At 50.8% G+C, this 12,595-nt stretch overlaps 1 non-coding gene across 1 annotated transcript; it reads right to left on the bottom strand.

Moving 5' to 3' along the window:
* Nucleotides 1–7,079: 7,079 nt before the first annotated feature.
* LOC115831312 lies at nt 7,080–7,183 on the bottom strand. The gene has a single exon (XR_004026835.1). It is a non-coding gene; the product is annotated as a U6 spliceosomal RNA (small nuclear RNA).
* Between the last annotated feature and the right edge of the window lie 5,412 nt (nt 7,184–12,595).

Below are 12,595 nucleotides of genomic sequence, written 5' to 3'. Positions count from 1 at the left end.
GAACACCAGACTCCCTTTGGGAGATGTTGTCTGGCTTTTGCTACCTTTGTGGGTGGGGTGAATGCAAGAGGGTCCCAGGAGACTGGTAGGACTCACCTGCCAGTAGGAGAAGGGCCAGGGTCACTCTCTCCATGTCACAGTTCGAGGGGCAGGGCTGCAGGGGCAGAGGCACTGGGGCTGGGGTCTGTAGCCCACAGATCTGCTCCAGGCTCACAGCTCACTTGGTCAGCTAGAGGGGGTGGGGGCAGGCAGAGCCCCGTGGTGAAAGTAGGTGTACAAACCCCAAGGATACACTTGCTTGTGGGGCGATCTTGGGAAAGTAACTACTTTCTGTCTTCTCATCTAGAGATGGTGATGGCCTAGGGGAGTTGTGTGGATTGAGTAAGCACAAGCTAAGAGCTCAAAACTGTGCCTGCACAGAGTAAGTGCTGTAGAAGGCGTTGTTAAAATCCATGCGACAAACCCACCCCCTACTCCTCCCCATGAGGAAGATACTATTATTGTCTTTATTTCAGAGAAGAAAAAAAAAATGGAGCTTAGAGAGGTGTAATCAGATGCCCAGGGTCAGGTGGCTGCTATTCTAAGTCAGGGTCTGGAGCCTGCCTTCCTAACCCCACACAAAGGGCATTGTTATCAGGCCCCAGGCTATTGTACCCAAAGGTCTGGGCCTGGGGTGGCCAGAGTCCAGCACCCTCAGTCTGAATTCCCAGAGAGCCTCCACAAAAGCAAGGGTGCAGAGGAGGGAGGGAGCGCTGAGTCCTGGGATGAGGCGACTGCAGCAGCCAGGACCTCCCCTGCCAGCCCTGGCAGGGGACCCTGCTCCAGCAGACCCAGATTCTGCTCTCAGAGTATAGATATCCTGTAGTATGACATTTCTCCCTCAGGTTGGAAGTAGCCAGGACCCCATTTACTTGTGCTTGGGGAGGCTGAGTCTTTGAGCGCAGGCCCCCTCCCAGCCCTCTGCATATTGTTAGCCTAGTGTGGTCAAGTTTTCAATACTGAAGCCATTGTCATCATCTGCTGTACCCAGCTCTGGCCTCCTGATGAGATCACAGATCCAGGGCCAGCTGTCTGGGCTGGGTCCCTTCTCAGCAATTTACCAGCTGTGTGACTCTGCAGGTTCCTCACTGCTCCTTCACCAGTGTCCTGTAAAAGGAGGATCATCAGAATAGTAGCAACCTCATAAGGTTATAGCGATGGAATTATGTGAACTACTGTTTGTCAAGCCTAAGAACCATGCCTAGCACACAGTAAGCACTAAAAACCTGTTACAATGAATACATCCATAGGCTGGGCGCAGTGGCTGACACCTATAATCCCAGCACTTTGGGAGGCTGAGGCAAGTGGATCACCTGAGGTCAGGAGTTCAAGATCAGCCTGGCCAACATGGCAAAACCCCATCTATACTAAAAATACAAAAATTAGCTGGGTGTGGCAACAGGCACCTGTATTCCCAGCTACTTGGGAAGCTGAGGCAGGAGAATCGCTTGAACCTGGAAGATGGAGGTTGCAGTGAGCCGAGATCTTGCCACTGCTCTCCAGCCTGGGCAACAGAGTGAGACTCCATCTCAAAATAAATAAATAAATACATCCATAAATAAACACACAGTCCTTCTGCAGCAGGAGGGAGGCACTGGAGGGAGAGACTGCTAGGCACTGCTTCTGAACATCGGTTCTTGGGCTAGGAGCAGTCTCCAAAGCTGGCTTCCCCCAGCCTTCACTGGTCTTTCTCTACCTTCACCAACCTGGAGTTCCTGGAATATGAGGGTCTCAACTCTAGGCCACATTTTTTATTTTATTATTATTATTATTACTTTTTTTTTTTTTTTTTGGAGACAGGGTCTTGCTCTGTTACCCAGGATGGAGAGCAGTGGCGTGATCTCGGCTCACCGCAGCCTTGAACTCTCTTGGCTCAGGTGATCTCCTCACCTGAGTATCTCAAGCAGTTGGGACCAGAGGTGCACCCCACCAGCTCCTATATTCTTTAGCCAAGGGCTGGCTTCTGTTTCCTCCAGCCCCCAACTCACCATCCATATGACAGTGGGTGCAAAGCAGGAGGCCTTCAAGCGGCTGCTGTAGCCATATCTGTCCTCAGACCCCTCAACAGGCTCCTCATTACTCAGAATTCTTGGGCACCCACCCCCTTCACCCAGCAGCCCCAAAGTGGACGCCTGCTCACCTGCGAGGTCACCTTGGCAAGGGCTCACCTGAGCTGGCAACGCAGAGAACAGATCTGAGGAGGCTGCTGGGCAGGTGGGTCGGCTCTTTAAACCCTGCAGCCACGCCCAGGGCTCCATGACGCAGGCTGGAGGGAACTGGTCGGGCTCCCTGCCACACCCAGGGCTGTAGGGGAGGGGCGGGCTGTGCCGAAGACCCTCTTTTGGCTTCTTTTTTTTTTTTTTTTTTTTTCTTTTTTTGAGAAGGAGTCTCACTCTGTCGCCCGGGCTGGAGTGCAGTGGTGCAATCTCAGCTCACTGCAACCTCTGCCTCCCGGGTTCAAGGAATTCTCCTGCCTCAGGCTCCCGAGTAGCTGGGACTACAGGTGCACCCCACCACGCCTGGCTAATTTTTTTTGTATTTTAGTAGAGATGGGGTTTCAACGTGTTGCCCAGGCTGGTCTCGAACTCCTGAGCTCAGGCAATCCGCCCACCTCGGCCTCCCAAAGTGCTAGGATTACAGGCGTGAGCCACCGCGCCCAGCCTTTCTTTTGGCTTCTTTAGCTCACCCAGATCCTAAAAGAGGGACCCAGAGGGTGCTGGGCAGGGTGTTTCTGGGCTCTTGTGCCAGCTGTGGGGGTTCTGGGACCTCTGTGTGAGGGTGTCCTGGGGACCGCGGAGGATACCAGGAGCCAGGCACTGACCTTGAGGCTCCCTGTGCTCAGTGGTGCCATGCCACTGCTGTCACTTGCGCTGGGTGTCTAATGAAGGGAGGCTGGTGGCCGATGGGCACCCCCAGGGGTGGCTCACCCTCTGACAGGGCCCTGACACCCACTTAGCCTCCCCCACAGGTGAGGGATGGGGCCAGGAGGAGGATAGCCGCCCCCGGCTGAGGAGTGGGCTGCCTCCCTCTGCGGACCTCAGGCCTGCCTTGTTGCTGGGGGCCAAACTCACCCCACACAGGCGTGCGGAAGACCCCAGGCTCCCTAGTCTGCTGTTACCCCTCCTTAATTCTTTTCCAAATGAGGGACACTTGTCCCTGTCCAGAAGCTAAGGGGGGATGGCTGACAAGGGATGGGGGTCTCTGGGCTGGGAGGGCTGGGGAAGGCAATGACGGTTTAGTTTGTTTGTTTGTTTGTTTGTTTGTTTTTGAGCCGGAATCTCGCTCTGTCGCCCAAGCTGGAGTGCAGTGGCTCGATCTTGGCACACCACAACCTCCACCTCCCAGGTTCAAGCAATTCTGTCTCAGCCTCCCGAGTAGCTGGGATTACGGGCACACACCACTGTGCCCAGCTAATTTTTGTATTTTTAGTAGAGATGGGATTTCGCTATGTTGAGCAGGCTGGTCTCGAACTCCTGACCTCAGGCGATCCACGCGCCTCGGCCTCCCAAAGTGCTGGGATTACAGGTATGAGACACTATGTCTGGCCCAGACATACTTTTAAGTGGAAAAAAAGTATAGGGCAGTCTGAATAGGATGCTGTCACTTGTGTAAAAATATAAAATATTGGCTGGGAAAGGCGGCTCGCGCCTGTAATCCCAGCACTTTGGGAGGCTGGGGCGGGCCTGTGTCTGTGTGCATGCTGCATGGGGCTTAGCACAGAGGAGGTGTCCAGGTGTTTCCTCGGGCAGCTGTTTACTTGAGCTCATTGCATATATGACTGCACTTAGCCCTCACAGAAGTCCTTGGAGGTTCATACTCTCATTAGCCTGTCAATCTGCAATAGTCAAACAGGTCAGATTTTAGTTTTTTGGTTTTTTTTTTTGAGACGGAGTCTCGCTTTGTCACCCAGGCTGGAGTGCAGTGGCACCATCTCGGCTCACTGCAAGCTCCGCCTCCCGGATTCACACCATTCTCCTGCCTCAGCCTCCCGAGTAGCTGGGACTACAGGCGCCCGCCACTACGCCCGGCTAATTTTTTGTATTTTTAGTAGAGACAGGGTTTCTTTTTTTTTTTTTTTTTTTTTTTTTTTTTTTTTTTTTTTTTTTTTTTTTTTTGAGACGGAGTCTTGCTCTGTCCCCCAGGCTGGAGTGCAGTGGCGCGATCTCGGCTCACTGCAAGCTCCGCCTCCCGGGGTTCACGCCATTCTCCTGCCTCAGCCTCCCGAGTAGCTGGGACTACAGGCGCCCGCCAACACGCCCGGCTAATTTTTTGTATTTTTAGTAGAGACGGGGTTTCACCCTGTTAGCCAGGATGGTCTCAATCTCCTGACCTCGTGATCCGCCCGCCTCGGCCTCCCAAAGTGCTGGGATTACAGGCTTGAGCCACCGTGCCCGGCAGAGACAGGGTTTCACCGCGTTAGCCAGGATGGTCTCGATCTCCTGACCTCGTGATCCGCCCGCCTCTGCCTCCCAAAGTGCTGGGATTACAGGCGTGAGCCACCACGCCCGGCCTAGATTTTAGTTTTAAAGGAGTTTATTTAAGTGTACAGGTTAAGGATTGCCTGCTCAGGAAGTATGGATTGTAAAGAATGGAAGTCTTGGCTGGGGGCGGTGGCTCATGCCTGTGATCCCAGCACTTTGGGAGGCTGAGGCAGGCAGAACATGAGATCAGAAGTTCAAGACCAGCCTGGCCAACATGGTGAAACCCCGTCTCTACCAAAAATACAAAAATTAGCCGGGCGTGGTGGCGCACTCCTGTAGTCCCAGCTACTTGGGAAACTGAGGCACAAGAATCGCTTGAACCTGGGAGGTGGAGGTTGCAGTGAGCTGAGATCGTGCCACTGCACTCCAGCCTCAGCGACACAGTGAGACTCCATCTTAAAAAAGAAAAAAAGAGAAGAATGGAAGTCAGAGTTTTAAAGTCTTGGTGGGGTGTGGGGGTTAAATCCTGACACTCTGGGAGGCCAAGGTGGGCAGATCACTTGAGCCCAGGAGTTTGAGACCAGTCTGGGCAACATAGTGAGACCCCATCTCTACAAAATAATAGAACAAACAGCCTGGCGTGGTGGCACACACCTACACTCCAGCAGAGGTGGGAGGATTGCTTCAGCATGGGAGGTCAAGGCTGCAGTGAGCCCAGAAAGCACCACTGCAGTCCAGCCTGGGTGACAGAGGGAGACCCTGTCTCACAATAAATAAGTAAAACGTAGAAGTTTGGGATCATTTATTTTATTTTTATTTTTTTGAGACAGAGTCTCATTCTGTTGAGACAGAGTCTCATTCTGTTGCCCAAGCTAGAGTGCAGTGGCACGATCTCTGCTCACTATAACCTCCGCCTTTTGGGTTCAAATGATTCTTGTGCCTCAGCCTCCTGAGTAGCTGAGATTACAGGCCCGAGCCTCCATGCCCAGCTAATTTTTTGTATTTTTAGTAGAGACAGGGTTTCACTACATTGGCCAGGCTGGTCTCAAACTCCTGACCTCAAGTAATCCACCTGCCTCGGACTCCGAAAGTGCTGGGATTACAGGCATGAGCCACCGTGACCGGCCTGGGATCATTTATATAGACACAGTTTAGGAACATTTAATAGGATGTTAACTGTTTTTTTAATCTTTTTTGAGACAGTGTCTCCCTCTGTCGCCCAGGCTGAAGTACAATGATACAGTCATGGCTCTCTGCAGCCTCGACCTTCTGGGCACAAGCAATTCTCCTGCCTCACTCTCCTGAGTAGCTGGGACTACAAGTGCACACCACCACGCCAGGCTAATTTTTGTATTTTTTTTGGTAGAGACAGAGTTTTGCCATGTTGCCCACGCTGGTCTCAAACTTCTGGGCTCTAGTGATTCACTCACCTTGGCTGCCTAAAGTGTTGGGATTACAGATGTGAGCAACCCACTGCCCCTGGCTGAATTTTAACTTTTTAAAATGTAAGGTTTAATGTATAGTTATAATGATCTGGGCCAAGTGTGGTGACTCACATCTGTAATCCCAGCACTTTAGGAGGCTGAGGCAGGTGGATCACCTGAGGTCGGGAGTTCGAGACCAGCCTGACCAACATGGAGAAACCCTGTCTTTACTAAAAATATAAAATTAGCTGGGCATGGTGGTGCATGCCTGTAATCCCAGCTATTTGGGAGGCTGAAGCAGGAGAATTGCTTGAACCTAGGAGGCAGAGGTTGCAGTGAACCAAGATTACGCCATTGCACTCCAGCCTGGGCAACAAAAGCGAAACTCCATCTCAAAAAAAAAAAAAGATCTGATTAGTTGAGGTAGTCTTTCTTTAGGAAGAAGGTCTATTTAACACTTTATTTATTTAAAATTTAAATATTTGTATATAAAATGAAGGCTGAGTCAGGCTGGGGGTGGTGGCTCACACCTGTAATCCCAGCACATTGGGAGGCCGAGGTGGGAGGATCACGAGGTCAGGAGTTTGAGACCAGCCTAGCCAACATAGTGAAACCCCGTCTCTACTAAAAAATACAAAAAATTAGCTGGGCGTGGTTGCGGGAGCCTGTAATCCCAGCTATTCGGAAGGCTGAGGCAGAAGAATCACTTAAAGCTGGTGGATGGAGGTTGCAGTGAGCCAAGATCACGCCATTGCACTCCAGTCCGGGGAACATGTGAGACTCCGTCTCAAAAAAAAAAAAAAAAAAAAAATGAAGGCTAGGTCTCACTACGTTGCCCAGGCTGATCTTGAACTCTTGGTCTCAAGTGATCCTCTTGCCTTGGCCTCCCAAAGTGCTGGAATTATAGTGGTGAGCCACTCCTCTCAGCCAATTTATTCATTTTTAAAATTAAAACATATGGAATCAGCCTGGACAACATGTTGAAATCCTATCTCTACCAAAAATAGAAAAAATTAGCCAGGCGTGGTGGCACACACCTGTGGTCCCAGCTACTTGGGAGGCTGAGGCAGGAGGATAGCTTGAGCCTGGTAGGCAGAGGCTGCAGTGAGCTGAGATTTCGCCACTGCACTCCAGCCTGAGTGGCAGGGTGAAACCCTGTGTGTGTGTGTGCGTGTGTGTGTGTGTGTGTGTGTGTGTGTATATGGGATGCTTCAAACATTTGCATGTCATCCTTGTGCAGGGGCCATGCTAATCTCTAAATTGTTCCAATTTTAGTATATGTGCTGGAGAAACAAGCACTGTTTAACATTTTACACTGAAGATGTAATTGTCATAAGGTCCCTGTTCAAGTGTCATCCAGTCTGAGTTAGGTACAGCATAATAAAGGAAGCAATTCATTAATTATTATTATTATTATTGAGATGGAGTTTCACTCTTGTTGCCCAGGCTGGTGTGGAGGGGCGTGATGTCAGCTCACTGCAACCTCTGCCTCCTGGGTTCAAGTGATTCTCCTGCCTCAGACTCCCAAGTAGCTGGGATTACAGGCATGCACCACCATGCCTAGGTAATTTTGTATTTTTAGTAGAGATGGGGTTTCATCATGTTGGTCAGGCTGGTCTGGAACTCTTGACCTCAGGTGATCCACCTGCCTCAACCTCCCAAGGTGCTGGGATTATAGGCATGAGTCACTGCACCTGGCTAATTATTTTTTTGTAGAGACAGGGTGTCACTATGTTGCCCAGGCTGCTCTCAAACTTCTGGGCCCAAGTGATCCTCCTGCCTCAGACTCCCAAAATGCTGGGATTACAGGTGTGAGCCACTGCACCCAGCCAAAGCAGTCAATTTATAACAAATATTAGTGATTGGAAGGGGGATGTATGGTCTCTTGTCTTTTTTGTCATTTATTAAAGAAGCACACTGAGAAACAGAGTTAAGCTGTAATTTAAGAAATAGACTTGTGAGGCCGGGTGCAGTGGCTCACACCTGTAATCCCAGCACTTTGGGGGGCCGAGGCAAGCGGATCAGGAGGTCAGGAGATCGAGACTATCCTGGCTAACACGGTGAAACCCAGTCTCTACTAAAAATACAAAAAATTAGCCAGGCGTGGTGGCAGGCTCCTGTAGTCCCAGCTACTCGGGAGGCTGAGGCAGGAGAACAGCGTGAACCCAGGAGGTGGAGCTTGCAGTGAGCTGAGATCGCGCCACTGCACTCCAGCCTGGGTGACGGAGCGAGACTCTGTCTCAAAAAAATAGAAGTAGACTTGTGAAATGCTATGTGATTCAGATCATAGTCACATCTGTCTTAAAGCTTAAAGTGTTTTAGGTGTTGTAAACTTTATTTTCACAATCCCCACTTTAAGGGTGAGAAAACTGAGGAAGAGAAAGGTTGGGTGACTTGCCGTATGTCACATGTAGGGTGGATGGTGAGGTCAGGACCCCAGCCTGGTGGCTGGATGGCGACCCTCTCACTGCCTAGGGCAGCCGCCTCACTGTGCGTTTTTTTTTTTTTAGATGGAGTCTTGCTCCGTTGCCCAGGCTAGAGTGCAGTGGCATGATCTTGACTCACTGAAACCTCTGCCTCCCGGGTTCAAGCGATTCTCCTGCCTCAGCCTCCAGAGTAGCTGGGACTACAGGTGCACGCCACCACGCCGGGTTAATTTTTGTAATTTTAGTAGAGACTGGATTTCACCATATTGGTCAGGCTGGTCTCAAACTCCCGACCTCAGGTGATCCACCCGAAAGTGCTGGGATTACAGGCATGAGCCACTGCACCCAGCCTTGCTGTGCTTTTTATGGTGTGGCCTCTCTGGGTGCCACGATCTCCTGGAGGGCAGATCTTGGCCTGCCTGACCTTGTGTTTCCTGGCCTCTGCCTCCCACTCTCTCTCTGCTGGTCTCTGGGCATGTGTCCCCCAGCCATTCTCAATGCAGGAAGTAGAATGTAGTGGCTCTGCAGTAACTGAGCAGAGTTTAAACTTGGGGCCCGTCTCCCGAGCCAGGTGACATTGGAGAAGGTTTCTACCTCCTTGAGTCTCAGTTTCTTCATTTATTAAAGGAGACTAGTGAAAGCATTGTTTTGAGGACTTGATGTCCTGAGCCAGCTCTCTTGCCATGGTGGTTTCTCTGAGGGTGGTGTCACTGAAGCAGGGTATATTTTCTCCCACTTTCTGTCTGGGTCTCCCAGGTCTTTTTATTTTATTTTTTATTTTTGAGACAGAGTCTCACTCTGTCACCCAGGCTAGAGTGCAATGGCATGATCTCGGCTCACTGCAACCTCCTCGTCTTGGGTTCAAGCGATTCTCCTGCCTCAGCCTCCCGAGTAGCTGGGACTACAGAGGCCCACAACCACGCCTGGCTAATTTTTGTATGTTTAGTAGAGATGGGGTTTCACCATATTGGCAAGGCTGGTCTCAAACTCCTGACCTTGTGATCCTCCCGCCTTGGCCTCCCAAAGTGCTGGGATTACAGGTGTGAGCCACTGCGCCCGGCCTTTTTTTTTTTTTTTTTTTTTGAGACAGGGTCTTGCTGTCACCTAGGCTGGTGTGTAGTGATGCTATCATGGCTCACTGTAACTTTGACCTGCCAGGCTCAAGTGATTGTCTCACCTAGCCTCCCAAGTAGCTGGGACTACAGGCATGCGCCAACATACCCAATCAATATTTTAAATTTTTATAGAATCAGGGCCTCCCTATGTTGCCCAGGCTGGTCTTGAACTCCTGGTCTTAAGTGATCCTTCCAACTCAGCCTCCCAAAGTGCTAGGATGACAGGCGTGAGCCACTGGGTGCGGCTTTACTGGGTCTTTTAAAATCTCTGTGTGTGGGTGTATGTGTGTGTGTGTGTATGGGTGTGCACGTGCGCACACACACGTGAACGCATGCATACAGCACTCCTCAAAATAGACCATCTCAGCCTTCTACTGATGCCTGTGATGTTCAGTCCATCTTGGGAAATAGAAATCTCAGGTTATGTTCCCACTGTGTGCCAGGTAAGATACTTGCCACTTCCCTTTTATTTTATATCTGGGTACATTCCAGTCTTTATTACCTTTCCTCGGGGAAATTAATACCTTCATGGACACATCTATGTTCTTCATAGAGCAACAGGGAAAAGCTCATTGAGTGGGGGAGGCCAGGTGTCAGGGAGGAGTCCCAGTTGCGAAATGCTCATCTTCAGGTGCCACTCTGGGCCACAGACTTCCCTTCCTCCGCACCAGGTCCTTTGTATCCTTTGCAGTGCTGAAGCCAGAGAGAGAAGATAAGTTGAAGCTGGATCCTGTAATTTTCTCTCTTTGAAACGTCTCGATACCTCCGAACTTTGACCTGCAACCACCCAGCTGAGGCTCAGGCAAAGTGGTGTTGTTTTTCCTTTACCCTTCCAGTCTCATCACCCAAGGTTTGATTTCTTGTAGGGTTCAGTGCCTCTTACCCAGCTTTCCCATATTTGTACTACATAACAAGTCCGATTCCAATGCATCGCTCCAGGAGTTTTGGTAAGAAACGCATGTCCAGGAAGCAGGGCAAGAAACTTCCTGAACACAGCCTTCATTGCCAGTCCAACCCTCAGGAATTACACCATGAGAGAGTTCATCCAAACACTCCTAATGGATGAAAAAACACTTTTTTTTTGAGACAGGGTTTCACTCTGTCACCCAAGCTGGTGTGCAGTGGCACAATCACGGCTCACTGCAGCCTTCACCTTCCAGGCTCAAGTGATTCTCTTGCCTTGGCCTCCTAAAGTGTTGGGATTACAGGTGTGAGTCACCACCCCCAGCCAACACTTCTTTTTTTTTTTTTTGAGACGGAGTTTCTCTTCTTTGCCCAGGCTGGAGTGCAATGGGTGCGATCTCGGCTCACTGCAACCATTGCCTCCCGAGTTCAAGCAATTCTCCTACCTCAGTCTCCCAAGTAGCTGGGATTACAGGCAAGTGCCAGCACGCCTGACTAATGTTTGTATTTTTAGTAGAGACAACAGGGTTTCATCATGTTGGCCAGGCTGGTCTCGAACTCCTGACCTCAAGTGATCCGCCCGCCTTGGCCTCCCAAAGTGCTGGGATTACAGGCGTAAGCCACCGCGCCTGGCCCAGCCAACACTTCTTAATATCCAAAACTTTTAAAGCTCTCTACACCATTTTGTGGTCATTTATTTATAAGTACTGGGTTTAATACCTAAGAAGATACTTTCATTAACCCAGGGACTGACTTTGCATCACTTCCAGTGTAAAAGGTGTTGCTGCAGATTGAGTGTGTGGCCAAAAATTGGGGGCCTCTCAGAGGGCACACAGTGCTAAGGCATGGTACACACCGTGGATGAGGTGATGTACTGTTGTGCTTTCAGAAGGTACACTCGAAGACCTATATTCCCAATCTCTGGATCTGTCCAAGCCTCAACCTGTCCCCTGCCTTGGATGGGTATCAATACCACCTGGCTGAGGTGAAGTTTTCTTTCCACCTGTTAAAGGTTATAATACCTCACAGCAATAGGAATAGGAATGGTGGATCCCTGAAGAGGGCAGAAGTTGTTGTGGGGTGGGGATGGGGGCAGGCAAAAATGCTAGGGCCTTCTGGAGAAGTGCATCTGAGGTTCCTTTTGGAGACCTTCCAAAGCAAAGGTAGCTTTTGGGACTTACAGGACCCCTTTCCTATGAATGCCTGCTTTCTTGAGGCTTAGTCCCCCGCTGTAGCCTGATGGGCCAGAACTCAGCTGAGAAGGCTGGAAACTTGGGCGGAGCGCGCTGCCCTGTGCTCGCTACCAGGGCACAGTGTGACCTTAGCAAGCCATTTCTCTTCTCTGGAACAGTTTCCCTCTGGGGTCTCTCTCATGGTGGCCCCCTTTCTCCTAGGCTACCGATCTTACCATGTGTGTCTCAGGGCACTTCCCAACTACAGTAACAGCTCTTGTAAACTGAGCAGTCACTCAACTGAGCCCTCTCTTCTGAGTATATGCAGCATAATCAGATTAAAAGTAGACTCAGTCACGGTTCCCGAAACTTTACGGATGAGCAAACAGGCAGAAAGAGGTAAATCGGGGGCACACACAGCAAGTTAACAGCCTGGATTTGACTCCAAACTTGTGCTGTGAATGGTGCTTCTGAATCTTGAGGTTAACGAGCTTTCTTCACAACCTGTCCTGGGAGGGGTTCATTCCACAAATGTGTACTGAAGGCTGAGCGTGGACCACCCCCTGCCCCTTGCTGCCTGTGCGTGGTCATCTTTTTTTTTTTTTTTTTTTTTTTGAGACGGAGTCTTGCTCTGTTGTTGTCAGGCTGGAGTGCAGAGGCACGATCTCGGCTCACTGCAACTTCCGCCTCCCAGGTTCAAGCGGTTCTCCTGCCTCAGCCTCCCAAGCAGCTGGGGCTACAGGCGCGCGCCACCACACCCGGCTAATTTTTAGTAGAGACGGGGTTTCACCATGTTGGGCAGGGTGGTTCTCGATCTCTTGACTTCGTAGTCCACCCGCCTCGTCCTCCCAAAGTGCTGGGATTACAGGCGCAAGCCACCGCACCCAGCTTAGACTGTTTTGAGGCAGAGGAGGAAATCTGAGGTCCCTTGCCCCAAGGCCTTTCCCAGCTGTCTCCACGAGGACTACTGGACTCCCGCCTGGACCCCCGCCCTCTGAGTGTCCCCTGCTCTTCCCGTCTCTCCGCAGATTCCTCGGGCCCACGGATGTGGAGCCCACTCCCTTGGAGGGCCCTGGGGAGGGAGGCAGCCGACTC

This window comes from Nomascus leucogenys, chromosome 18, assembly GCF_006542625.1.
Source record: "Nomascus leucogenys isolate Asia chromosome 18, Asia_NLE_v1, whole genome shotgun sequence".
Lineage (NCBI taxonomy): Eukaryota > Metazoa > Chordata > Mammalia > Primates > Hylobatidae > Nomascus > Nomascus leucogenys.
This window is presented reverse-complemented; position numbering and strand designations above follow the sequence as displayed.